The following is a 27,999-nucleotide window of genomic DNA, read 5'->3' as shown; positions in this document are numbered from 1 at the left end:
AGCTTTTTGAAAACACATCAAATGGCTAAAGGTTCCAAGAGCTTTTGATGTTTGAACAAAAGCCTTCTTAAATAGGCAAATTACATGCAACTCTTGCATGTCAAAGTTCACCAAAAGCTTACAACATGGTGGCCCCGTTCACTTCAGCAGTATTGAAGTGGACCATCATGTCTAGGACATGTTATCTAACAGAGGTCCTCTCCTTCATATGCTTGTTGTAAACGTATTTAAGTGCCTCGTGTCTCAAAGTGGATGAAGGTTGCCCAAACATTGCCTTTAATGAATCCATGATTTCTTTTGCAGTCATCAAGGGTTTATGTTTCTTTGCCAATACATCAGTCATGTTGGCAAGAATGTAGACACGGGCCTTATCGTTGGCCTTGACCCATTGATCAAATGCTTCCCGAACATTTCGTTTGGCATTTGCAGCAGGGGTTTGTGGACATTCCTCAGTTAAGACGAATCGTAGGTCATCGACGACTAGTATTGTATTGAGATTCTTTTTCCACGTTTAATTGTAACGCCCAGAATTTCCCACACACTTCTAGGTCACGTTAACTACCCAACTGCCTAAACCCGATCCCAAACACGAGGTGTCAACTCCCTGTACTATACATATATAAAACCAAGCTTCACCTCTCATCAATTTAACAATGAATCAATTCTATAGAACATCAATCAACAACATCCATGGACAGCCTCACGAGGCAAATTTATTATTCCAACTAGACAAAACTCAATGAATGGTAGAAAACTAAAACAAACATCTATCCCGAAATAAAATAAACAACAAGTGGGAACCTCCCAATTATTCAGATAAGATCAAATAGTTTATCGACCAAAATATAGGGTCTTAACCATCTAAAACTTAAGCTAAGCAAAAGTAACTACGCAGCCTATGGTCCTCGCTCGTCATGTCTCCTCCGTCTCATCACCATGGTCGCCAACAAATCCTTCACCTGAAACAATAATTGCAGCGGGGGGGGGGGGGGGGGGGGGGGGGCTGTGTATATAAATATACTCCGTAAGTAGCCCTCACCAACACACACACACATCATGCTCAACAAAATCATGAAAACATTCATAGTCATGCTCTTCATCACATTATGCAATCAAACATAGGCACACTCTATAACATTCGGCGACAACCACAACCATGAACAAATTAACTACCGACCTCGAGTCTCCCTAACATCTCAAGTACCTCTACGATTATCACAGCTATCCTAGCCCTCCACAGTTCAATTCTTCGAGTAGAGTCGGCCCCTGACCATTTTTACCCAGAGCCCCGACACTACCGCATCGGCCCTCGACCATTTTTACCCAAGGCCCCGATGACTTCACCATTTATCGGCCCTTGACCATTTTTACCCAAGGCCCCAATAGCTTTCCTCCCAAAAGACTCCTCGCATCAACCCTCGACCATTTTTACCCGAGGCCTCGATACTCAATTAGTGACGTATCAGCCCCCGACCATTTATACCCGAGGCCCTGACACTCACACATTCACTTTCTCCAAGAGTCCAACTCTCACCAGAGTCTTACCATATACTTTCTTAAGCCATGACCCATGCTTCTTTCAGCTCTCAAACACAATTCAGTATGCTTCCACAACATAAACAACATTCTAATGATGGAATGATAAACCAATCATGCTTTCAGAATATGACATTTCTTAACAACAGCTCCACAATGAGTTTTGTCAGAACAAGCATAACCAAACAAATTTTAAACAATTAGAGCCCAACACAGTTCACCCAAAACACTTAATATCCAACATCAATATTCAATAAGCATTGCTAGATATAATAAACACACGAAACACGCCGAACAATTCATACATATTCAAACAACAAACATCCCCACAGCAATTCTCAGCAGTTTAGCAAAGCAGAAATTACACCATTATCACCGACAAATATTCAACAATACTCCAAGAATACAGATTACCACAACCGAGAGCTACCTAACACGTCAGCGTATCAAAAATAATATCGAACATCACAAAAACAGCACATTAGAGGCCATCTGACACACATTGATGCACGCACACGCTCCTTGTCTACTTACTCACAACCGCGCCCTTAAGTTTTGCGTTGATCTCACACCTAAGCACTAAAACATAAAAATACAGCAAGTTACGTACACTATTCAGCCTTCGAAATCAATTGAAAAAGGGTTCAAATGACTCATTACCACCAAAATCGACTTCGTAGGGGTGTGGGTAACTTAGATCTAGCTCGCCAAGGTGTGGGTAGCCTAAATCGGGCTTCGAACGGTTGTGGGTCAATGCCAAAACGTATCGAAACGAGGAAATCGCTGCAAACTGCTACTGCTCGGGTGCTGGCTGTGAGATTCGAGGTCGTCGGAGGGAAACACGTCGGATCGGTCGCCGATGCTGTCCGGTCCAACATGCCGCCGTCCGTCGCTATACCTACTGTAGCCGTTGGAACGCCGTGGGTCGCCGATCGCCGCTGCTCGAACGCCGCCGAGGAGAAGGTCGCGTCGCCGCTGCTCAACTTTTATTTATATTTGCAACGATACTTCAATGGTTTAGAACAGCATCCACCAAGGAGCAGTCAACCATTCCTCTATTGAATCAAGACAATCTTGACCAAATGCTAATACAAGAATAACTCTTATTCCTATAACTTTTAGTAATTCAGGTAAGTGTGACCTTCCACTTTCAGACTTCTAAGATTAGGATCAATATGCTCCAGAAATTGAAAGTCAAGATTGAAAACGAATCCAAGAAATCCTATCCTTTTAGGAGTTCGTGGTGTTCCGAATTCTATAATACCACCCTCCAATTGGTAAGGTTGCTCCAGAACAGACATGCAGGCGCATTATAGAACTCTCACGGTGCGACCTAATGGAAGAAACTGTAGGATTTTGTTGACAGTAATCCTTCACCCACTTACTATGAACTACTTCCCCTATTCACCATGTTCATAACCCATGCAAACAGTCTCGGAACGGAGGCCGCTCCCAAGGCGGCACGAAGCCAAGCATGGATCTCACGTTGTGAACTCTTAGGGACGCTAGAGCTAATAATACGTTACTAATCTCCAATTGAAGTGTTCTTGATGGTTTAGGGTATAATTTCACTTTAGGCATATATTCAGGCTAAATAAATATATCCTAAGTCTAGGTGATTAATCTAAATATAACTCTTATATTGGATTTAAACCTACGATGTCTAGGTGATAAACCAGTTTTATTACCTCATACCGCTCACGCATGCTTATGAAATTGGTTAACACAACTCAAGAACCGACTCAATCACCAGGTAGGGGGTGTTCCGTAAACCGTCAACTTAAATACCCTCAGCATTAGACAAGATTTTATCGGGTGAGTGTTCATGTTTTACCAATATATGAGTTAACGACCTAGTTTTTGCCTATGAAAACTTTACATTGGCCAATTAACCCTATGTGAGCATGCATATTATCTTTGTTATGGATTTTCATGTCTATCTCTTTTATAACACTTATAAACTTTAGGCATGCTCCATAACCATACATTCAAATCATAATTTGAACTTATCATGCATACTATACAGTATAACTACTTATAACATATCTAATGCATGATACATGCTTAATCGTATGGTGGGATTTTAAATCTAAATGGCATACATTATGCACATTCAATATAAAACATTTAATTCATACATTCGTAATGCATAATTAAATCAACCATTAAATTGGACCAGTTTTGGCATCCTCACAACTAAATTAAACTAAATTATTACAAAACAATTTTGTAGTACCTTGAACCGGCCTTGAACCCCTTCAAACTGGACCTCCAAGAACCCAAACTGGCTTAAACTAGCACGAACCGGACCAAAAGGGAGGAAAACCGAACCGGATCGAAATATTTGCCGCAGGCGGGTCTGAAGCTAATTTTCAACCTTTATCTCTTCCAATTTGACCAAAATACATCCTAATTTCAACTCTAATGATTCCGGAAGAAAAATTACAAATAAAAGGACATAATTACAGGCCAAAATTAAGAGGATTGTCAAAACCGTAATACATCCAATTTAATTCAATCATAATATTCATCAAATGAATTTGTACCCACCATATGCAAATGAATGTTATTCTAGATGCTATGATACCACATGATGAAAAATATACATACATGCGCACCGGAAGCGAGCAAGGATCGAAATAACAATCTAGATGCATATTACAACCTAGGATTAAACATGCATGATCATACATTATGATGCTTAGAGAAAGGTAGAGAAAATTACATACCTTTGTAGCTTTTCAAATTTCTTCAATTAGCTCTAATGAGAACCACCAAGAGGTCTTCCTAGCTATTCTCAAGGCTTGGAATAGAGTGGTGGGACTCTTTTTAGAGAAGGAGAATTTGAGAGAAATATGGAGCTAAAAGGAGTTATCCCAAAAAGCTTACAACACATACTCCACTCATACATGGCATGACTAAGTGTCAAAATGCATGTCTAAGTTCACCAAAAACTTACAACACACATTACACTCATGCATGCTTTGGTTAAGTATCAAAAAATGGATTTTTCGAGATTATTTAAATGTTCCACTCAACAAGTTAGTGGAATTTCCCACCAACTTGGTTAAAAACATTATTTTAATCTTCTTAGTCAACCTTTGACTTTCTCTGGTCAAAGTCAACTATTTGACTTTTTCCGAAATCTGACTGTTTGATGAAATTCATGCCTCCGATTATGTATTCGCATTCATAATTTTAATATTTAAATCCGATTTAAATATTTTGACCAAATTTTTTCAATTGATATCATATATCAATTTCTTAATCATATCTCATATGATTAATCTAATTCGTACGATTCGAATTATTCCTTCAAATTATTCCAAGTTTATTCCTATATGAGCTAGCCAGGGGACCTTATGGACCTACAGATCATGAGCTCCAATGATCCGAGAGTTTAACCTGTTAACCAACATTCGTTAACTACCGGGTCACTCCACTAAAGCCCGTAGCTACACTCTCCTCCCTATAGATATATTATGTCCATTTGATATAACCATGATCGGTAGGTCGACCCTTCACAGGTTGTTCGTAATTACAGCTGCGTCAAAATACCGTTTTACCCCTGTAATTACCTCTTGTTCCTCAAGTCCCACTGATCATCCAATGAGCAATGATTTGTAGTCCAACTATCAAATAAAAAAAATCCTCTCGAACCTTTCGATGAGGGTGGCGCCAATTATTCAAGACTTGGATTCAGACCTTAAGAGAACAACCTCTCTACTATCCCATAATTTGGGTAGAAGTGAATTCCTTCTTGAACCCTATTTCCCTAGTTATCTACCTGGTCCTACCCCTAAAATGGGAGGCTTATTGTGCCAGCGATGTTGAGCTGCTCTCACCCATGCAGATCTAAGGATAATCCCGAGTAAACAGAAGTTCATAGTTAGCTCAGGATTAAGCTCGAGTTACCTATGCCATCAAAGTCGAGATAGTCAGTTTCAGAAAGTAAACGGTGTTATAAAGTAAAAGTGACTATCTCATTGTCTGGTCATATGCAAACTCTTTGCACAGGACGCCTCCACTCGCATGTCTTCACATGAACGAATTAGGATCACATCGTTTATACTAGCTACAAAGTGGGCCGCATCCATAATGTCCCTATAATAAGGCACCCAACCTTATTCCTCTACTATAAACCATTTAGACTGTTAAATCAAACTTGATCCATATTTATGTCTCTACATAAAGTTTTAGTCTGACGTAATAGTCTAGGATCCTTAGTTTATTGGATTTAGTTCTAGTAAGTACATTTTATTGGACGTATAACTACTTATTGACTATAACCTTCAATAACAACTTTATTGAATGGTAAAAATATATCTGGCATCTACAAACTCTGAGTTTTTGGACATAAACTCAACAGCGCCGCCATAAATGGTCGAGTTTCTACGACCCTATTACTATCGAAGTGTCGTGGGTGCTGCAAGGGAGTCACCGGAGAGTTGCTAACTTCATGGGTCCACCATTCACCGCCGGTCCAGGGCTTACACGCGTCGCTGACGATGGAGGCTGGGAGGCGATGGAGAGAATGACTGAGGTTATGCTGAACGCACTCACTAAGCGTGGTAACAATTCTATAGATGCAAGCGCACACCTGTCAGAGTAATATAAAATGGATGGAGTATCCAAGTATCGATCCTCAAGGACTTCTAAATAAATTCCAAACTCTAAAGTTTTAATGAATAGTGAACGTTGAAATGAGTGATTCTTGTAAAATGGGAAGTGGTCACAAATAATGGTTTTGGATTTGGGATTTGGTCTTATAATGGTAAAACCTAGCCCGAATTACTTCAAGTTAGCCAACAAAGAATCAAGGATACGCTAAGGACGATATGCATTTTACTTTAGGAACCAACGACTACGCTTTTCACTTGACTTATGTCTAAGCAAGTTCAAAGTCCTAAGACATTCCCTAATATGTCTATTATGAGAGATATCTTAGTTTTAGGATGGAAATAGTCGCAACCTCGGGTTAAGGTCCTATGTCTAGGCTACTTAACCGGAACCCTTATGTCTAAGGCGCTCCTCTCCTCGGTTTAACCACTCAACAATGCAAATAAGCAACCTTTTCAGTATTGACTTGTTAAGACTTACAGTGGCCTTCTCTAAATCCTAACTTTTTGGGAAAACATGTTGAGCAATGAGTGGAAAGCAAAAACACTACTTCTTAGCAACCTTTTTTAGAAATAAAAGGCTAACTATCCATAACCGGGCTAAAGACGGGAATTTAGAAAGACATATTGAAGAAAATACAGCAAGTAAAATGGTTGAAATTGAAATGCATGTGTGAAAAACAAAAGTTAACTAACGGAGAGTTTTGCCCTTCTCTTTCAAGCAAGGGGGAGTGTCACGTGCTCTTTCCTCCAAAAACACAATTCTCTTAACTAAAAATAAAGTAAAAGGCAAAGTAAAGATAAGCTAAGTGCTGGATTTTTATAAATTTGAATAGGTAGAAAATAACTAAGTAACAACGGAAACAAAACAAAGCTCAATAAAGGAATGTAAAGTGCTCGGGATTTAAAAACTAAAAGCAACTAATGAAAGCAACTCACAAGTACTTAGAAAGCAACAAAGAAACACTAAGAATGATCAAGAGAAGGAAGCAAGGCTTGATGAATTTGGTGGAGAAGCTGCTGGAATTTATAGTTGTGCAGAATTGGTTAGGTAGATCCTAAAACGCTGGTGGATCACCCATTTCCAACTCCTTTGACTGACCAAATCATGCTCAAACTGATAGTGGAACACTTCTTCTACACGTATGCATCAGTTGGAACCACCAAAACGCATTGGAAGACGCATTTCATTAAGGGCAAAGTTGGAAGAAAACCAGGATTTCTGCAGCCTACCAGGCGCCTGGCGCCTCCAATGAAGGTTTTTCCGTCTTTTTGCTTCTTTTGATTAATTTTGTAACGCCCCGCGTTCTCTGACTTGTCTTTTTAGAGATAAATAGTGTCTTTGGATTTTTTTCCCCTAAGCTGATAACCTTAATTCTTGGATTTTATAATTTTGAAATTCTAATTTTTGGTTAAAGTAGAATTAAGTTTAATTTCATTGGATTGAGATAATTTAAGTTATCGACCTGTGTAGGAGATTTTTAATTAAATCTTAAATTCAGGGGTTTTAGGATTTTTCTTCATAAATTCTACTTTTCTTTGAATTATTATTCTTGGGTTTTAGAGTTTAAGTTAACTATTTTGTTTAAGGTCGTGGGTTTTATTTGTTTTTTTTAAACTATAATTATTGGGTCATTGTTTTATTTAGTTTGGCCACCTTCAAGGATAAAGGTTTGGGCTTTTAGGTTAAACAAGTTAAAGAAAATGTTGGAAAACAAAAGAAACCCTAAAACACCTTTTCTCCTCCCCCTTCTTCCTCTCCTTATCCAGCCGCCCCCCCCCCCCCCCCCCTCTTTGATTTTCGTCCAACTCTTCCTCGATCTTCCGCCGGCCACCCCTTCTCCGACAAACGACAGTCCCTCACGAACGGAAACAGCAACAGCGACACGACTCTCCACCACGAACCAGCAGCGGCGGCAGCTGAACCTCTCCACGGCCACCGCACCTTCGACGAACGGAAACTCCGCGGCCACGAATGGCGATCTGTGGTGGGAGCTCGTGACCTGCGACGGTGCTTACCGGACAGAAGATACCCACGACGAACAGAGAAGTTTCGGCTCCTCCTCCGGCGAACTGCAACGACCAAGATCTGTCAGCGCCGGCTTCTTGCAACGTCTCCTCGCGGCGGCGCACGACGAACGGTCAGATCCACGGCAGCCCCGACGACCTGCTGCTACAGCCTCAACCCCGGCAACGTGCGCAACTCCCGACGGCTGTCTCCGGCGAATAGCAGCTCCGGCGACTCGTTCTTTTTGCAATCCCGACGCAAACAGTAGCAGATTCGCGAGGATATCTTCGTTCTGATACATTTTGGCATTGACCGACACCCACACGGACCTTGATTTGCGTTACCCATCGCTTTTAGACATCGGGACGGCAAGCCTAAGGTCTTTTGAACTCAGATTGGGAGCCCGAACCCCCTCGACGTCGACCCACTCCTAACCAAGAGGTTTTAGGGTGAGATAATAGGAACCCTTCGGTGAACTTGGTAGCGCATTAGAACTTTGTGGTAAGTAGTTTCTTACTGGAGGGATTGGTTGTTGTGTGCTGATATGATATGGTTGTTTGTTCGTGTGCCCATTTGTGATACTTGCATGTCGCTTGTCGTTGTTATCATTTAGTAAACGTCATTGTTGATAAAACTGTTGATATATCTTGGGAAAAGTATGTGGTTGTGTGAATAAATTGTAGCCAGGTAATCCTGGATGACTATGATTGAATTGCTATTATGTTCTAATTGGTTTTCATGATGAAATTTGTATACCGGTACTATAATCTGTTGTTTCGAAAGCGTATTGAATATTTATGAGAAATCGGTTGTGTTTGATGTATGCTGCGTATTTATCAATTATATTTTGGGTTAAGTGGTTGTTTGTGCTTTTTCTGTGAACGATGCCTGCTGGAGCTGTTGGATCATGTTGGACTATTTTAGATTGATTGGCTTTTACATATGATCATTTTGGTGTATCGCATATTGGACTGTTATGAGATTGTTGATGCATGAGGCATGGCGTAGTAGCAAGTAGGACTCTTATGAGAATTTTGGGACATAACAAAGTAAGTAGCACGGGGGCGCGTGTGTGCATTGATGTGTGTTAATAGAAATTGTTCTTGCTGATTTTACATTATAAACATGTTTCTCTTATTATTTTAATTGTTGGACAGGTTTGTGAGGTCGATGCTGTTATTGTAAATTGCGGTTATTTTATATATTGGATATGTATATGACTGGTATTCATGTTTGTTGTCTGCAACTTTAGGAACTTACTGATATTGTATGGTTGGTTGGAAGTGATTAGGATTTGTTATGTTGTGAAAAGCATGTTATGTGAAGAATGTCATAGGGTTGTTTGTTGAAGCTTTGTGTGCGCTATGCTGTGAGCAGGTTGGTTGTTATCAAACTTTGTGTTATTGAGACCCGTGATGCATTGAAATCTTACTAGTGGTTGTGTTGTTGTTGGGCTTTGTGGTGGTTGGTGTTATTAGGGAAGTAGTACTGAAATCCTGGTTGGAGGCTAGAAATGATATGTGGGTTATGAAAGTTACGAAGTGAATGGGTGAGTGTCAGGGCCTCGGGTATAAATGGTCGAGGGCTGATACGTCACTAATTGGGTATCGAGGCCTCGGGTATAAATGGTCGGGGGTCGATACGCCAATATTGGATAAAGATGAGCGTCGAGGCCTCGGGTATAAATGGTCGGGGGTCGATGCGAGGAGTCTTTCGAAAGGAGAACTATTGGGGCCTTGGGTAAAAATGGTCAAGGGCCAATAGACGGTGAAGTCATTGGGGCCTCGGGTATAAATGGTCGAGGGCCGATGCTGCAGGGTCGGGGCTCTGGGTATAAATGGTCAGGGGCCGACTCTGCTCGAAGGAGTTAACTGTGGAAGGCTAGAGTAGCTGTGATAAGCGTAGAGGTACTTGAGATGTTAGGGAGACTAGAGGTTGGTACTAGTAGTTAATGTGTTCCTGGTTGTGGTTGTCACTGAATTTTATAGAACGTGTCTATGTTTGAATGCATAATGTGATGAAAAGCATGACTGTGATTGTTTCATGATTTGGTTGAGCATGATGTGTGTGTGTTGATCCTTTAATAAGCATGACACGTTGTTCCTTGATAAGTATGCTGTTTGTGCGTGACCTTTCAGATAAGGGCTGCTTACTGAGTACTGTGGTTGTACTCATCCCTCTTTTTCCCCTCCAATTCGCAGGCTAGCTCTTGGGATGGTGATGGCGAGAAGGAGGCTTGATCAGAAAGACCATTAGCTATGCTGTGTGCAATTAAATTTCTTTTAGTTAGGATAGTTGTGGCCATTTAATGTTGTAGTTGAGTTGGTAGTGGTTGGTTTTGTTTAGTTTTATTGTCTAAAGGATGTCGTAAGGTTGCCGATTCATTGTTCTTTTAGAGCATTAATTTTGTTAGCCTCTTGAACTATGGGATTGTAATCCACTTAGGATATTTATGAATACATTTGTTTAAGTTGATCGTACTTGAATTAGCTTTTGCTTCATTGCCATTCAAGATGTTAATATTCATTTAGTGGATGGTTTATAGTTAGTAAGGTTTCCTTGAAGGGTTTGGTTAATGTGAAGTCGGTATTAAATGGTTTATTTGTATAGGATGTGAGTTTCTCTTAAAACATTAGTGTTGTTGTTCTAATTGTTCAAGCTCTCGTGAGTGTTGGAAATCAGAGTAGCGCAGCAGAAGCGTGGTAGTTTTATTGCTTAGTGTTGTTGTGAAGAAAATTCTCTTGTTTATGTGAAAATTTTAGGTAGGCTTAGTAACGGTCCCTGTTTGGAAATGGTGAAATTCTTGGGGCGTTACAAATTTGCACTCCCAAATGGTCCTAAAATGTCATAAATACAATATAAGCCAACCACAAACCATCATATATGAATTTTGCATGAATTGGAACTCAAACGACCGAGAAAAAGTCTGAAACAAAGTTAAAAGATAGTGAAAACAGCATCTAAAACCTTCTTTTTACGCATGTAAACAAGCGTAATCAGAGAACACCAACAAGGAAGGGGGTCGGCTATAAGGCGTTGAGGAAGGAGAAGATGGACTAGGCTTAGGGTTTCTTTTTCCTTTCTCTTTGTTTTCTTTTCTCTTCTCTTTTTGTTCTACTTTTTTTTTCTTTTCCAAAACATAAAAATAAATAAACCAAAACTATGTTAATGTCCTTATAAATAAGGAGAACTTTTTCTTAATCCTTTTGTTAAAAGGAAAATTACTCAAACAAAAACTTGGGAAAATAATTTAGGAGAGTAACTTATATTTAAAACACAATAATAAAATCCAAAAGAATTAAACTTAAACACAATAATAACTTATATTTGAAAACTTAATTTAGCTTAACTAACAGAATTAAACTTCAATTATAATTCACCCAAAATTAGAACTCCAAATTAGAAATCCAAGAATTTAATTATCAGTTTAGGGGAAAAATTTAAAGAACCAATTTAAAACTTAAGATAAAGATAACTTGAAAACTTAGGATGTTACAGACTACCCACTTTACAAAAACTTTCTTCCTCTAAAGTTGACTAGTCACACAATTCTAAACACTAGGGTGTTACAGGCTACCCACCTTAAGAACTTTCGTCCTTGAAAGTTGACTAGTCAGTGATCCTCGGTGTTTGTCCAAAATCTTCTTAGGCTGCTTAGCTGCTTCCTTGCAACAACTTTAATAAGGAAAATTTCTTGCCTCTTGAAAGTTTTAGTTTCTCTAACCAAGATCTTAATAGGTCCTTCTCTAGTCATGAGAGTTTTAAGCTACCTGAGCTAACTCAACTCACTGTCTAAACATTTGCTGGTCGTTGTTCATCTTTTTGCCTTTATAGGAGTTGTTTAACTCTTGATGGACTTCACCTAAAGCGCTTTTCTCACTTTCACTATTTAACTGACAACTAACACTAAGCCTGAGGTATGAAGACCTACAATGAACAATCCAATGGTTCAAATTTAACTTGCTTACCAATACAAGCAGAGGCCCAACGTCTAATTCTCCTGGTGAACATCAAGTCTCCCTTTGACTTTAAAGCAAATCCTAAACTCTGATGGGTTCAAAGAATAATAAAGAACTTTTCTACACTACTTAAATAACGAACAACAAATAATCCCACAGTTCCAACTCCAAGGTCACTCGCCAACACGTAATAAGGAACAATGAAATGACTCACCTTGAGCCACCACACAAGCAAAAACTCAACAAACTAAAATACCTCCTACAACGACAAAACCAAGGGAAAGGGAAAGTCCCAACAAGTGCTTAAAAGATATAAAACTTAGGGAAAAGAGTTCCTTCTACCACAACCTCCACATCTTTTACTTCTTCTTGAGTGAGTGCAAGGACGTCTTCCTTTTGTCCACTCCTATGCACTGGTGCCACTGGAAGCATCTTTTGAGATGTGGTCTAGGTGTTCGAACTAATCATCGAACATTCTCTAACATAATGGCCCACCTTCTTGCACTTGAAGCATACCCTTTTTTTCCTCCAGCATAGCCCAGTATGACGTTTCTGACAAAATGAGCACAATGGGCGAGTACCTTACTCTTGTGCCTGTTGCCAAGGGGCTGAAGAGGTTTGATCGGGGAGTGACGAAGAAAACTTCCTCTTAACTCCCGAGGATGGATCAACATTCTTTTGAGATAGTGCTTCCTTGGGAACGTCTTTATCCATAAACAAGGCACCCTATTCGCCGCAACGCAAGTGGTTGGTTCCCTGAAGTCACTGACTTGCTGACTTCTTAGCGTAGTCATTTGGTACACTTTTTTATTTAAGAAAATGGTACTAAGTTACTAGCAAGGTTGTTAAGTGAAATAGTACTAGATTACTAGCAAGGCTACTAGTACTAGGTTACTAGTCAGTTGGTTCCCTTGGGAACGTCCTTATCCATAAACAAAGTCTTTAATCAAAGGCAACAACCAAAGACTTCTACAAGAAGCACACATTAGTTAAGCACAAAACTATCTATGCATCTAAGGGAGACTCTTATGCCTAGTAAAGCATCAATAACAACAATACATAAGACAAGCAAAGCAAGCATAAGCAACTCCTGTAAATTTTGAGAGTATAACAAGTCTATAAGTCAATAATCCAATTGTAAGATAACAAGCTCACGTATCTGGTGATGGAGAGGAGACTAAGAAAGATCATAACACTAAACGACCTAGGTTTTAGGCCAGTCTACAGGACCAACTCCGCTCTGATACCAACTGTAACGCCCCCGAATTTTGATAACTTACACAAGGAACATTACTAAACTTATTTGCTCTATACTTTCTCCCAAGGCATAAAGGCCACTAAACGAACCTAATAATTTAACGTTTTATTTACTAATTCAGCCTTTTTATTTGCTCAACATAAACCTATGAACACTACACTTAACAAATGAACGAAACAACTTGTCTTCCATGGACAAGAGACACATAACTCTCCTATTTAAGTCCAAACAAAGCTAAATCGAGTAAACGAGGATAGACCAACAACCTACTCGACAAAAGCATAACCCTGCAAGATGATAACAAATCAACTAAGCAATTAAATCCACCATGCTAGCACTATGCCACTCTGATAATAACATCAAAGTAAAACAATGAATCCATTCTTCAACCTTTCCAAGTTAGCAAATCCAATACCATTAAACATACTCCCTAAGCTTCTCAACAGAACCAAAGGCCCCAGGAAAAATATATTTTTGGCCCCTGAGGTTTGAGGTAGGTGTCTACTTGGTCCTTGAAGTTACAAAATGAACACTTTTTGTCCCTCAGGTTTGAGGTAGGTGTCTAATTGGTCCCTGAAGTTTCAAAACGAACACTTTTGGTCCTTGAGGTTTAAAGTAGGTGTCAACTTAGTCCCTGAAGTTTTAAAATGAAAACTTTTGGTCCCTGAAATTTGAGAAATAGTTCTAAATGCTCCATCATTTTTCTTACCTTTAATTAACTAATATTAAAATGACGTGGCAAATTACAATTAAATTGTTTTTGTAGTTGCTGATGTGGCAAACTATGTTAATTAAATAATATATGTGTAGGTTATGATACTTTTCTCTCCTCTCCTCATCTCTTCCTCTCTCTTTCTCCTACCATTTTCTGATGACCACCACGTCTTTGCCGCCACCGTCCATCATTTATACCGGACATATATTATTTAATTATATAATTTGCCATATCAGCAACTACATTAAACAATTTAATTGTAATTTGCCACGTCATTTTAATATTATTTAATTAATAATAAAAAAAGATCAAGGATCATTTAGAATTATTTCTCAAACTTCAAGGACCAAAAGTGTTTATTTTAAAACTTTAGGGACCAAGTTGAAACGTACTTTAAACTTCAAGGACCAAAAGTGTTCGTTTTGAAACTTCAGGGACCAATTAGACAACTACCTCAAACTTTAGGGACCAAAAGTGTTCATTTTGAAACTTGAGGGACCAAGTAGACACCTAACTCAAACCTCAGGGACCAAAAATGTATTTTGCCCCAATCTTTACAAGAGTCCAGACTTAAAAGAAAAGTCATTTAAAACATTCTAATAACTCCTTGAACTTCACACAAATCAATGCTCAAAACAGAAGACATAAACTAAATCAACAATCACTCCTAACAACTTATTTTACACAACTTAAAACTAAACGGAAGCTAGTTATGGACCTTCTTCTCGAGTCTCCTTCGCACCATCACCATGATCGTAACTCGCAACCTCACTTGAAACAATAATTGCAAGGAGGCTGAGTATATAAAATACTCTGTAAGTAGTCCTTTCTAACTAATCACAAACAACAGGCTGAGCATACTGATTACGCTTGTTTACATGCGTAAAAAGAAGGTTTTAGATGCTGTTTTTACTTGTTTTAGTTTTGTTTCGGACTTTTCTCGGTCATTTGAGTTCTAATTCATGCAAAATTCATATATGATGGTTTGTGGTTGGCTTATATTATCTTTATGACATTTTAGGACCATTTGTGAGTGGAAATTAATCAAAAGAAGCAAAAAGTAGGAAACATCCTCATGGGAGGCGCCAGGCGCCTGGGAAGGTTGCAGAAAACTGTTTTTCTTCCAACTTTGCCCTTAATGAAACGCGTCTTCCAATGCGTTTTGGTGGTTCCAACCGATGCATACGTGTAGAAGAAGTGTTCCACTATCAGTTTGAGCACGATTTAGTCAGTCAAAGGAGTTGGAAATGGGTGATTTACCATCGTTTTAGGACCTACCTAACCAATTCTGCACAGCTATAAATTCCAGCAGCTTCTCCACCAAATTCATCAAGCCTTGCTTCCTTCTCTTGATCATTTTTAGTGTTTCTTTGTTGCTTTCTAAGTACTTTTGAGTTGCTTTCATTAGTTGCTTTTGGTTTTTAAATCCCGAGCACTTTACATTCCTTTATTGAGCTTTGTTTTGTTTCCATTTGTACTTAGTTATTTCTACTTATTCAAATATATAAAAATCCAGCACTTTGCTTATCTTCCCTTTGCCTTTACATTATTTTTAGTTAAGAGAGTTGTGTTTTTGGAGGAAAGAGCACTTGACACTCCCCCTTGCTTGAAAGAGAAGGGCGAAGCTCTCAATCCCGAGAAAAACTCTCTGTTAGTTAACTTTTGTTTTTCACACATGTATTCCACATTCAACCATTTTACTTGCTGTATTTTCTTCAATATGTCTTTCTAAATTCCCGTCTCTAGCCCAGTTATGGATAGTTAGCTTTTTATTTCTAAAAAGGGTTGCTAAGAAGTAGTGTTTTTGCTTTCCATTCATTGCTCAACATGTTTTCCCAAAAAGTTAGGATTTAGAGAAGGCCACTGTAAGTCTTAACAAGTCAATACTGAAAAGGTTGCTTATTTGCATTGTTGAGTGGTTAAACCGAGGAGAGGAGCGTCTTAGACATAAGGGTTCCGCTTAAGTAGCCTAGACATAGGACCTTAACCCGAGGTTGCGACTATTTCCATCCTAAAACTAAGATATCTCTCATAATAGACATATTAGGGAATATCTTAGGACTTTGAACTTGCTTAGACATAAGTCAAGTGAAAAGCGTAGTCGTTGGTTCCTAAAGTAAAATGCATATCGTCCTTAGCATATCCTTGATTCTTTGTTGGCTAACTTGAAAATTCAGGCTAGGTTTTACCATTATAAGACCAAATCTCAAATCCAAAACCATTATTTGTGACCACTTCCCATTTTACAAGAATCACTCATCTCAACATTCATTATTCATTAAAACTTTAGAGTTTGGAAATTATTTAGAAGTCCTTGAGGATCGATACTTGTATACTTCATCCATTTTATATTACTCTGACAGGTGTGCGCTTGCATCTATAGAATTGTTACCATGCTTAGTGCGTGCGTTCAGCATAACGCCAGTCAAGTTTTTGGCGCCGTTGCCGGGGACTTTAGTTTTAAAATTATTTTCAAATTCTTTTAGTTTTTATTTTTTTGAATTGTTGTTGGGTGTAATTTCCATCCACCGTTTTTGTTCTATATTTTTGGTCGTTTATCTCACAAGGGTAAGTTAAAGTGCATGACCACAAGATCTTTTCTTCTACCCCTTGACCCTGAGATGGAGCGGACCCTTCGAAAAACTCGAAAGGAGCAAAGACTTCGAAAACAACTAGAAAAGCAAAAAGAGAGAGAAGGTGAAATCAGTCCTGAAAGTGAGGTAGAGAATACGAGCACATCAATGGCAGATATTCCACCTCGTGATCCGGTTGATCCACCTGCTGTTAACGGTAATATGAGGGATCATGCAAGAAATGATGAATTCAACCATATCCAGATGGCGGACAACAGAGACGTGGCAATGCGAGAATATGCCGCCACGGCTTTTCAGAACTTTGATTCAGGGATAGTCAACCCTATTCCAGCCCACGCAAACTTTGAGCTTAAACCAATATGTTCCAAATGTTGCAGACAATTGGACATTTTGGAGGACAGGAACATGAGGATCCACATGATCATCTGAAATCATTCATTCAAATTGCAAATGCATTTCGATTACCTGGTATAATAGACGATACTCTTAGACTAACACTTTTTCCATTTTCTTTGAAGGACCAAGCTAGAGCATGGCTCAATGCATTTCCATCGAGATCCATCACCACATGGGGGTTGTTAGTGGAGAAGTTCTTAACAAAATTCTTCCCACCTACTCGCCACGCTGATATCAGAGAGGAGATCATCTCCTTTAGACAGTATGATCGTGAACCTGTTCACGAGGCGTGGGAAAGATTTAAAGAACTAATCAGGAAATGTCCGAACCATGGCTTGCCGGCATGCATCCAGATAGAACATTTCTTTAGAGGTTTAGATCATCCTACTAAGATGATGCTAAACAATGCTGCCAATGGAGCCTTTACAAAGAAGACATTCAACGAGATAGTCGAAATCCTAAATGACTTAGCTTCACACAACGAACTATGGTGTTCGCAAAGATCTAGGGCAGCACCAAAGAAGCAAGATCCAGCTAGAGTTTTGGCTCTGGACATTGCGACCTCGATGCAGAAAGAGATGGTTACAATGAACCAGAGGCTGAAAGAGATGGCGTTGGGAATAAAGAATCCATTAGCGACGCCAACACAACCTGTGCAGTCGGATTATTGCACTCCTGCCCCTGTTTGCCAAGTCAACGATCTCATTTGTTCATTTTGCAGTGAAAACCATATTTATGATAATTGTCCACATAATCCTGCTTCCGTTTTTTATGTAGGACATGGGAACAATAGGAACTTTAACCCATATTCGAACACCTACAATCCAGGTTGGAGGCACCACCCTAATTTCTCATGGGGAGGTCAAGGAGGTTCGAGCGGTTTTAATCAAGGGAGCCAGCAGAACAAGCAGCCCTATGTTCCACCTATACAGCAATACATCCCGCCACCGCAACAGCAACACAATCAGAGAACACAGACTCCACCAGTTCAAAATAACAACTCAAATCTTGAGAATATGATGAAGGAGTACATGGCCCGAACCGATGCAGTGATACAATCCCAAGTGGCATAATGAGGAATTTCGAGACCCAATTGGGACAGCTCGCCAATGAATTGAAGAATAGACCACAAGGTTTTTTTCCAGGCCATACTGAATTACCCAAACGAGAAGGGAAAGAACAGTGCAAAGCTGTCACCCTTAGGAGTGGACTGGCATATGATGGACCAACAATGCCAACAACAGATGTACAGATTCCGTCCACTGAACCAACTGTAAAGATACCAGAAAATCCAACAACACCAGAAAAAGAAAATTTAGAAAAGGTAATGAGGACACCCCGAGTGTTCCTCCACAGGTACAACCTTCTTTTACCCCTACTCCCCCGTTTCCACAAAGATTAGTTAAGAAAAATAATGATTCCCAGTTTAGAAAATTTTTAGATATTTTAAAACAATTGCATATAAATATACCATTAGTAGATGCTCTAGAACAGATGCCAAATTATGCTAAGTTTTTGAAAGATATGGTTTCTAGGAAGAAAAAGATAGGAGAGCATGAACTGGTAGCCATGACAAAATGTAGTAGTGAAGCTGTAGGCAGCCCGCTACCCATGAAATGTAACGATCCTGGCAGTTTTACCATTCCATGTTCCATAGGAGGAAAAAACTTAGGCAGGGCATTATGTGATCTAGGCGCTAGCATTAATCTTATGTCATTATCAGTTTTCAAATCTTTAGGCATAAGAAAAGCTAGACCTACTACGATTACCCTCCAACTAGCACATAGATCTATCATAAGACCTGAGGGAAAGATAGAAGATGTTTTAGTCCAGGTGGACAAATTCATTTTCCCTGCGGACTTTATCATCCTAGATTGCGAGGCGGACTTAGACGTTCCCATTATTTTGGGAAGACCATTTCTAGCAACTGGGGATACAGTTTTTAATGTGAGGAAGGGAGAAATTACAATGAGGGTAAATAATGAAGAAGTTAAATTTAACGTTCTAGACGCCATGAAATTACCAGGAGACTTTGAAGAGTGCTCTGCTATAACTAGCTTGAATCCTGTTATGTTTGATGAGTTTTATGACTTGTTAGTTACAGAGATTGAAGAAGAGCTTGATAAGATAGCAGAAGGATCGGAAGATGTGACTAATCCTGTTGAAAAAATACAAAAAGAAGAATGCAAGTCGTTACTTCCGTCCATAGTGGAACCACCCACTTTGGAGCAGAAGCCATTGTCGTCGCATTTGAAATATGCGTATCTAGGGGATAACGACACTTTACCAGTTATTATAGCTTCCAATTTATCACCTAGTAATGAATATTCTTTATTGCAGATTTTGGAGAAGCACAAAAAGGCCATTGGATGAACGATAGCAGATATCCGAGGGATAAGCCCGGCCTTTTGCATGCACAAAATCTTATTGGAAGAAGATGCTAAGAACTCTATTGAGAGTCAAAGGCGGTTGAACCCGAAGATGAAAGAGGTTGTAAGGAAAGAAATTCTTAAATGGCTTGACGCCGGTGTTATATACCCAATATCCGACAGCAGCTGGGTAAGCCCAGTACAGTGTGTACCAAAGAAAGGGGGTATAACCGTGGTAGCCAACGAGGAGAATGAGCTCATCTCAACCCGAACTGTGAGTGGGTGGAGAGTTTGCATTGACTATCGCAAACTCAACAAGGTAACGAAGAAGACCATTTTCCTCTACCGTTTATTGACCAGATGCTCGACCGTCTGGCAGGTAAAGCGAGGACGTTACAATTGTTGGAATTAGAAGAACACAGGCAATTTTCTTATGAGAATGCTAAGCTGTTTAAGGAAAAAACTAAACAGTGGCATGATAGGCGTCTTCGACCAAACAATCTTCAAGAAGTCATCTGGTTCTGTTATTCAATTCTAGGTTGAAACTTTTTCCTGGGAAACTTAAGTCTAGATGGTCTGGTTCCTTTAAAATTTTTAAAGTCTACCCATATAGGGCAGTGGATCTAGTTGACTCTAAGGGAAGTATTTTTAAAGTAAATGGGCAGAGACTTAAGCCTTATTTTGGAGAACAGTGGATAGAGGAAAAACCTCTATTCAATTTTCAGGTCAATAAATGTTTGCGAAAAATGTTTTTCCTTCTTATCCGTTTTTTAAAGAACAAAAGTAAAGGAAGGAAGTTTTTGTATCTTACATTCTTTTTGTTTAATTATAAAAAGTTTTTCTTATTAAGAGAATGTTTTTGAAAACATTGAAAAAAAAAGGGAAAGAGGAAAAAAAAACAAAAACAAAAAGAGAATATTACGCAAGCGCCTGGCGCCTGCCGTTTGAGAAAAAAAAATCACGCAGGCGCCTGGCGCCTGCCCTGTTTTTTCCAGCATTTCGAAAAATATTAGGGAATGTTCCAGTTGTGGAAGAGAAGAATATTCGGAGAATTATCGCTCATGCGCTACAAAGAAGGGAAGGTACTGGGACGTCTCCTACATCGGAGATCCGTCGTCTTCGAGAGGAGAACCAACAGCTGCGAGATCAGGTTCGAGAAGTCGTGCAACATATCTACAACTTGAGGGTTTCATTGGATTTTACGGTTTTACCTTCATGGCCTCCAGCGGTAGCTGCTATCCTTGGTCATCCATCTTCCAGTACTGACACTGATCCTAGTCCACAACCTCCAACTTCATGAAGGGGAGGTTCTTTCTTTGCTATTTTTTTTGTGTATTACTATTTTTGGTTAATGACGTAGTTTGCATATTCTAGCATTACTACGCATGTTTTTTTTGTATTGATTATGTTTCGAGCTCAGCTGAAGCATGAATAAAATAGTATCGTTTATCTTCTTATCACTTAAAGTCTGCCTTCACTTAACCTTAGTTTAGCTTTCCACATGCCTACTTTGAAGCATCTGTGCTGTGCATGTGATTTCATGTCAATGATGATTATAAGAGATTGTTGAGTTTTCTGTTCTATGCCTGACTAAGCTTTGAGCTATTTCCTTCGTTTATATGATAAACTCATTTTCTTTTATGTCTTTTTGATCTTTACAAACTTTAAGCTTTTTATTTGCCCCTATATAGGAAGTCCTTGTCCTTTTTACTGTTAAACCTTTTTCATCCGATGCAAAAGTCTTTTCCCAGTGAGGACACTGTCTCTCTTAAGTTTGGGGGGACAGTCGTTGTGTCAGTCATTGTTTCAAAACGATAAAGTGTTATTTATATTTGAAAAATCATGCTATTTTCTTTTGAAAAAGAGTCAGTTGGAAAGAAAGAAAGTGTTGAAAAGCACTTAGCTTAAAAAATAGAAAGAAAAAAAAAATGAAAAAAAAAGTTGCAAAAGAGTAAAAAGAGTCTTGTTGAGAGAAAATAAGAGTGGGGAAAATACTTGTGTTAGAAAGAAAAGAGTAGAGTGGTAAAAACAATGAAAGTTAAAGAAAATGTATTTATGATTTTCGAGTCCTACTGTAGACACCCATTTAGTTTTAGGTGTTGACATTGAAAATAGCAGTAAGGATGGTGATAAGTGACTTCAAGTTTCTCATTGTCGTCGTCTTATGACCTAGCTGTTAGTTTCAAAGTCTTTCTACGAGTAGCTGTGGTTGAAACCGATGTTAGTGTGTGGAAACCTCAGGGGCTAGTAGCCGGTCTTTCAGATGTAAAAGTCTCAATGTAAAAATGGAGTGTGCAGATTCCTTAAGGATATTTGAAAACGTTTTCTGTTTTTGAAAGGAAAAAGGATTTTGAAAGAGAAAATTTTTATCATTTCAAACTTGGTTTATACTGACTAAGCTTACAAAGGCAATAGAATGGTAGGCTTTGACATCTTTTCCCTGAGACAATTTATGATTGAACATCTCGGTTGCTTTTGCTTTACCTTGTCCATGTGTTAGAAAGCTGATTAAAGTTGCTAAGTTTTGCTTGAGGACAAGCAAAAAGTTAAGTTTGGGGGTGTGATTACGCTTATTTACATGCGTAAAAAGAAGGTTTTAGATGCTGTTTTTACTATGTTTTAGTTTTGTTCCGGACTTTTCTCGGTCATTAGAGTTCCAATTCATGCAAAATTCATATATGATGGTTTGTGGTTGGCTTATATTATATTTATGACATTTTAGGACCATTTGGGAGTGGAAATTAATCAAAAGAAGCAAAAAGTAGGAAACATCCTCATGGGAGGCGCCAGGCGCCTGGGAAGGCTGCAGAAAACTGTTTTTCTTCCCACTTTGCCCTTAATGAAATGCGTCTTCCAATGCGTTTTGGTGGTTCCAAGCGATGCATACGTGTAAAAGAAGTGTTCCACTATCAGTTTGAGCACGATTTAGTCAGTCAAAGGAGTTGGAAATGGGTGATTCACCATCGTTTTAGGACCTACCTAACCAATTCTGCACAGCTATAAATTCCAGCAGCTTCTCCACCAAATTCATCAAGCCTTGCTTCCTTCTCTTGATCATTTTTAGTGTTTCTTTGTTGCTTTCTAAGTACTTTTGAGTTGCTTTCATTAGTTGCTTTTGATTTTTAAATCCCGAGCACTTTACATTCCTTTATTGAGCTTTGTTTTGTTTTCATTTGTACTTAGTTATTTCTACTTATTCAAATATATAAAAATCCAGCACTTTGCTTATCTTCCCTTTGCCTTTACTTTATTTTTAGTTAACAAAGTTGTGTTTTTGGAGGAAAGAGCACGTGACACTCCCCCTTGCTTGAGAGAGAAGGGCGAAGCTCTCAATCCCGAGAAAAACTCTCTGTTAGTTAACTTTTGTTTTTCACACATGCATTCCACATTCAACTATTTTACTTGTTGTATTTTCTTCAATATGTCTTTCTAAATTCCCGTCTCTAGCCCGGTTATGGATAGTTAGCTTTTTATTTCTAAAAAGGGTTGCTAAGAAGTAGTGTTTTTGCTTTCCATTCATTGCTCAACATGTTTTCCCAAAAAGTTAGGATTTAGAGAAGGCCACTGTAAGTCTTAACAAGTCAATACTGAAAAGGTTGCTTATTTGCATTGTTGAGTGGTTAAACCGAGGAGAGGAGCGCCTTAGACATAAGGGTTCCGCTTAAGTAGCCTAGACATAGGACCTTAACCCGAGGTTGCGACTATTTCCATCCTAAAACTAAGATATCTCTCATAATTGACATATTAGGGAATGTCTTAGGACTTTGAACTTGCTTAGACATAAGTCAAGTGAAAAGCGTAGTCGTTGGTTCCTAAAGTAAAATGCATATCGTCCTTAGCATATCCTTGATTCTTTGTTGGCTAACTTTGATGCGAATCCAACCACGGATCCATTGACTATACCCGGGGGACCAATTACAAGAAGCAAAGCAAAGAAGATTCAAGAGGTTTTCATAATACATCTTCAAAGGCTAGCTAATGCACACGAGGAGACAAAGATTTCTGAGGCAAAAATTCTTTACAATGTTAATTTAATGAGTCAAGAAGAGAATGGAGCAAAGATGGCACGGGAAGAGTTGTCTATTTTGAGAGATGGCACGGAGGACAAAAAAAGTGTGCAGATTGGTGAACAGGTGCCTTTGCAGATTGCACCTCTTGGGAGTTTGTGATGTCAAAGCTTGTCAAATCTCATCCAAACGTAAAGTGCCTCCTACATGTGATTTCCAAGACAATTTAAAGCAATTTTACGTTTTGGGATTCACATTTAGTTCTCTAGTTTGATGTGCAATCATGTTTTAATTTGCATGTCTTATTTTCTAGAATTTGCATTAAATAGGATTTGAAAGACTTTTGGTGTTCCTCATGTTGAACAACCCTTTGGCCTATTTAAAGGCTTGTAATCACCTTGTTTTGGGAGAAAAAAACATATTGAAGTTCAAGAACTTTTGTTCCTTAACACTTTTGGTGTTGCTTCTTTCAAATCTTGCTTTAGGTTTGATGTTAAACCGATTCATTGGATTAGTCTCGATCAAGCTAATTCTGGAGTGAGTCGTCTTAGGATCTAGGAGTGACCATCGTAGATTCTAAGTCCGATCTAAGAGTGATTCATCTTCTAACCTTACTCTTGGTTGGAATCATTCGGTAAGTTAGTCGTTTTTGTGAATGTTTGCAAGGATCCTAGAAGGACCTCTAGCTTTGTAAACCCGAGCAACCTTGGCGCTTATCAAACTTGAAGTAATTCATGCTAGGTTTTACCATTATAAGACCAAATCCCAAATCCAAAACCATTATTTGTGACCACTTCCCATTTTACAAGAATCATTCATCTCAACATTCACTATTCATTAAAACTTTAGAGTTTGGAAATTATTTAGAAGTCCTTGAGGATCGATACTTGGATACTTCATCCATTTTATATTACTCTGACAGGTGTGCGCTTACATCTATAGAATTGTTACCACGCTTAGTGCGTGCGTTCAGCATAACGCCAGTCACATACAACATTCATTATAAAATATTAAACTGACATACATGCATCAATAAATTATAACACTCATTAACCCACACATGCAGTAAAAGTAACCCCGACCACAAGACCCGCTAGTAGCCCTCACTAACCGTACACACATAGCATGCTCTTAATCGCAACTATCATCAAAATACGATAGCTAGTAACCATGCAACGATAGGTCATAACGGTTATCCATTCACACACACAAGCATACAAGGTATCAAGACTCACGTAACTTCGACCCTGCTGATCTCTAGCTCCTCCTAGCTACTTCAATCCCATCACATTATGTTAGTCCTCCAAGTCTAACTCTTCGAATCCTATCGGCCCTTGACCTTTTGTAGTCAAGGCCCCGACGCTTCTCTTCAGAAGCATGGTGTTCGACTTTGACCTTTATACTCAAGGTCTCAAACTGTGCATTGACCCTTGACCTTTTGTACCCAAGGCCTCGACAACTACTCAACGTATTGGTCCTTGATCGCCACCACGTCAAGACCCAATACTACTCATCAAATAGACTGATCATGCCGACCCCCGACGTTTTGTACCCAGAGCCTTGACACTCATCTCTACCAAGACTCGACCTTTTGCACCCGGAGCCTCGACACCCAGTAGTGACGTAACAGCCTTGACCATTTGCCCTCGAGACCTTGAACTGTGCATCGACCCATGACCTTTTGTACCCAAGGCCTCAACGACTACTCAGCGTATTGGTCCTTGACCGCCACCACGTCAAGACCCAATACTCATCATCAAATAGAATCATCCAATATCCTTTTCGTTCCAAACTAACACCAACATTCCATTCCTAATTGTCAATAAGGATCCTAGCACAAGTCATCACATCATGCTAGTCATAGCAAGAAAATCCAACATGTTTATATCAAGTGAAACGTAACCACAATCAGTCGTTCCATAATATTAGGCATTCTACTCACTAGCAACAACAGACCACTTTCGATCATGCTAAAAGATGAGGCAAAGCCAACATATTTTAACCGACAAGTATAATACATGCATTATGTCCAGAGATCATTCCATAACACTAACCTACAACAGTAGTACATATTATCAAACTAAGAATAGCTATAATGGATCGTCCAATATATCCTAGAAAATCGACACACCAGTCACACTCAAAAAACATAAGATCCAACGGATGCCTCACAACATCCTAGCTAATCACAACTAATCTAGCTCAGCAATCACAGTCAACAATTAAGAAAACCAAGTCCAACCTTGACAAATATAATAGTATCATTTACAGAGTCAAGCACAACAAGACACAAAGCCTGCATTGATTAATAGAAGTAGACATACAAGTTGAGAGTAATGAAAAATAACAACGCAAAAACTTATTCGATAACATCAACACACAATCACTCACGCACCCGCCCCTAGTACTGCTTACCCACTGCCACGCTCCTAAATCTTGCATTGATTCAACACCTATGCATAAAGAGATAAAAGATAGCCGGTTAACACCAACTTTTAGTTATAAAAAACAATTCTAATGAGGTTGGAACGTCTCATTACCTCGAAATTGACTTCGATTGGGAGTGGGTAGCTTAGACCTAGTTCGAATAGGTGTGGGTAGCGCGAATCAAGCCTCGAATGGAAGTGAGTAAACGGCGAACACCAAGGACTATGTTTTTTTTCTTTCGACGTTTTACAGCAGCAAAAAAGAAGGAAAACACCTCGACAGCCGTTGTCGTCGCCACAAGGGTGTGGACCTCCTAAATTAAGTTGCTAGGGGTCGGTTGTTACTAAAAAATCAAGAGAGTGTCAAAACACTGCCGTCAGCCGTACTCCGCCACAAACCGCCGCAAAAACTAGAGTAGAAACGCGTCGGCTGTCCTTCTACGTCGTTGTCTGCCCTGCTATGCCGTTGTCCGCCTTGCTACGTCACCGTGGGGAGAAGAGAAGTCGCCGCTTGAGGGGTTCGTAACAGATCGAGTCGCCGGATGTGAAGCAAAAACCACCGGAGGACAAATCCCACTATCGTCGGGTCGTGAGTGTTTGCCGAAGAACTGCGCTGCCGTAAATGGTCGAGTTGCTACGGCCCTGCTGCCGCCGAAGAGTCGTGGGTGCTACAAGGGAGTTGCCGGAGAGTTGCTAAGTTTGTGGGTTCACCGTTCGCCGTTGGTCCAGGGCTTACACGTGTCGCTGACGATGGGGACTGGGAGGCGGCTGAGAAACACTAACGAGGAAGGGGTCGGTTGAGGAAGGAGAAAATGGAGTAGGCTTAGGGTTTCTTTTTCCTTTCTCTTTGTTTTCTTTTCTTTTCTCTTTTTGTTCTACTTTCTTTTTTTTTTTTCCTTTTCCAAAACATAAAAATAAATAAACCAAAACTATGCTAATGTCCTTATAAATAAGGAGAAAATTTTCTTAATCCTTTTGTTAAAAGGAAATCCACCAAACAAAAACTTGGAAAAATAATTTAGAAGTATAACTTATATTTAAAACACAATAATAAAATCCAAAAGAGATAATTAAATTTCAAAAACTTTAGGTTAAGATTTAATTAAAAATATCTTCCCAAAATTTGAAAACTCGATTTAGCTTAACTAACAAAATTAAACTTAAATTATAATTTACCCAAAATTAGAACTCTAAATTAGAAATCCAAGAATTTAATTATCAGCTTAGGGGAAAAATTTAAAGGACCAATTTATAACTTAAGATAAAGATAACTCGAAAACTTGGGACGTTACATATACTATCCCGGTTACATCATACCAACATTGGATGTTTACTTTTATAGATTTAGACAATGCTATGTTATAAATTCAACAACAGATTTATTGAATATGAAACCACAACTTTATTGAATATAAATTTATTTTTACATTATTACAAACTACGAGTTCAAGGCAACACAACCGAACAACAAATATAAAAATATCAAAGAAAAATTTAACTCACCCATGTGGTCATTCATTTCGAAGAAACCATATAGGCTTAAATAAGAAATTTCACCTCCATACATTCATTGCATAAATCTCAAACCGAAAAAGAAAACAAGAAAAATAGTTAATCAAATAAGCAAAACAACTTCAATCGGCAAAATCCTAAGGTTTGCATAGCAAATAGAGAAAAGTCATACAAGATTCAGATGAATTTCAATCAATCAATAAGAAGAACAAAGAGCTAGGGTTTCAACAACGAATTTAAGAAAACTTCAACACTATGTATATATAGTAGAGAGATAGAGAAATTTACATGAATCAAATCAATATGAACAGACGAGATTTACATGAATCTAAAATATATGGGTTCAATACCTTTTAGAAAAAAAACTATCGAGTAAGAAAAGTACCTCAAAATTGGAATGGAGGAGGCTGAGTTTGAAGGTTCGATTTGGACGGGGGATTCGCAGTAGAGAGGAAGAAGGAATGGGGGGATTGGAGGGGCGGCGGGGCTAGGCGACAGTGGCGGGACTGGGTGACGTTGTTGGTACTCGAAAGACAACGAGAGGAAGAGACTTCTAATGGGGAGAAGAAAAAGGGGATTAGGGATTTTAAAATCACTTCT

At 39.0% G+C, this 27,999-nt stretch overlaps 2 long non-coding RNA genes and 1 other non-coding gene across 3 annotated transcripts; all 3 read right to left on the bottom strand.

Moving 5' to 3' along the window:
• Positions 1-646: 646 nt before the first annotated feature.
• LOC148208595 (uncharacterized) lies at positions 647-27,999 on the bottom strand. Its single transcript, XR_015788184.1, has 2 exons — positions 27,785-27,999; positions 647-959 (listed from the first exon to the last, which is right to left on the bottom strand). It is a non-coding gene; the product is annotated as an uncharacterized LOC148208595 (long non-coding RNA).
• Positions 17,316-17,422, bottom strand: LOC148208596 (small nucleolar RNA R71). Its single transcript, XR_015788576.1, has one exon. It is a non-coding gene; the product is annotated as a small nucleolar RNA R71 (small nucleolar RNA).
• LOC111025089 (uncharacterized) lies at positions 25,684-27,384 on the bottom strand. The gene is made up of 2 exons (XR_002603446.2): positions 26,002-27,384; positions 25,684-25,914 (listed from the first exon to the last, which is right to left on the bottom strand). It is a non-coding gene; the product is annotated as an uncharacterized LOC111025089 (long non-coding RNA).

Source organism: Momordica charantia, assembly GCF_013281855.1.
Source record: "Momordica charantia cultivar OHB3-1 chromosome 10 unlocalized genomic scaffold, Mcharantia_2.0 BLBB01000010.1, whole genome shotgun sequence".
Classification (NCBI taxonomy): Eukaryota; Viridiplantae; Streptophyta; class Magnoliopsida; order Cucurbitales; family Cucurbitaceae; genus Momordica; species Momordica charantia.
The sequence above is the reverse complement of the archived record's forward strand: the minus strand, read 5'-3'. Positions and strand labels throughout refer to the sequence as shown.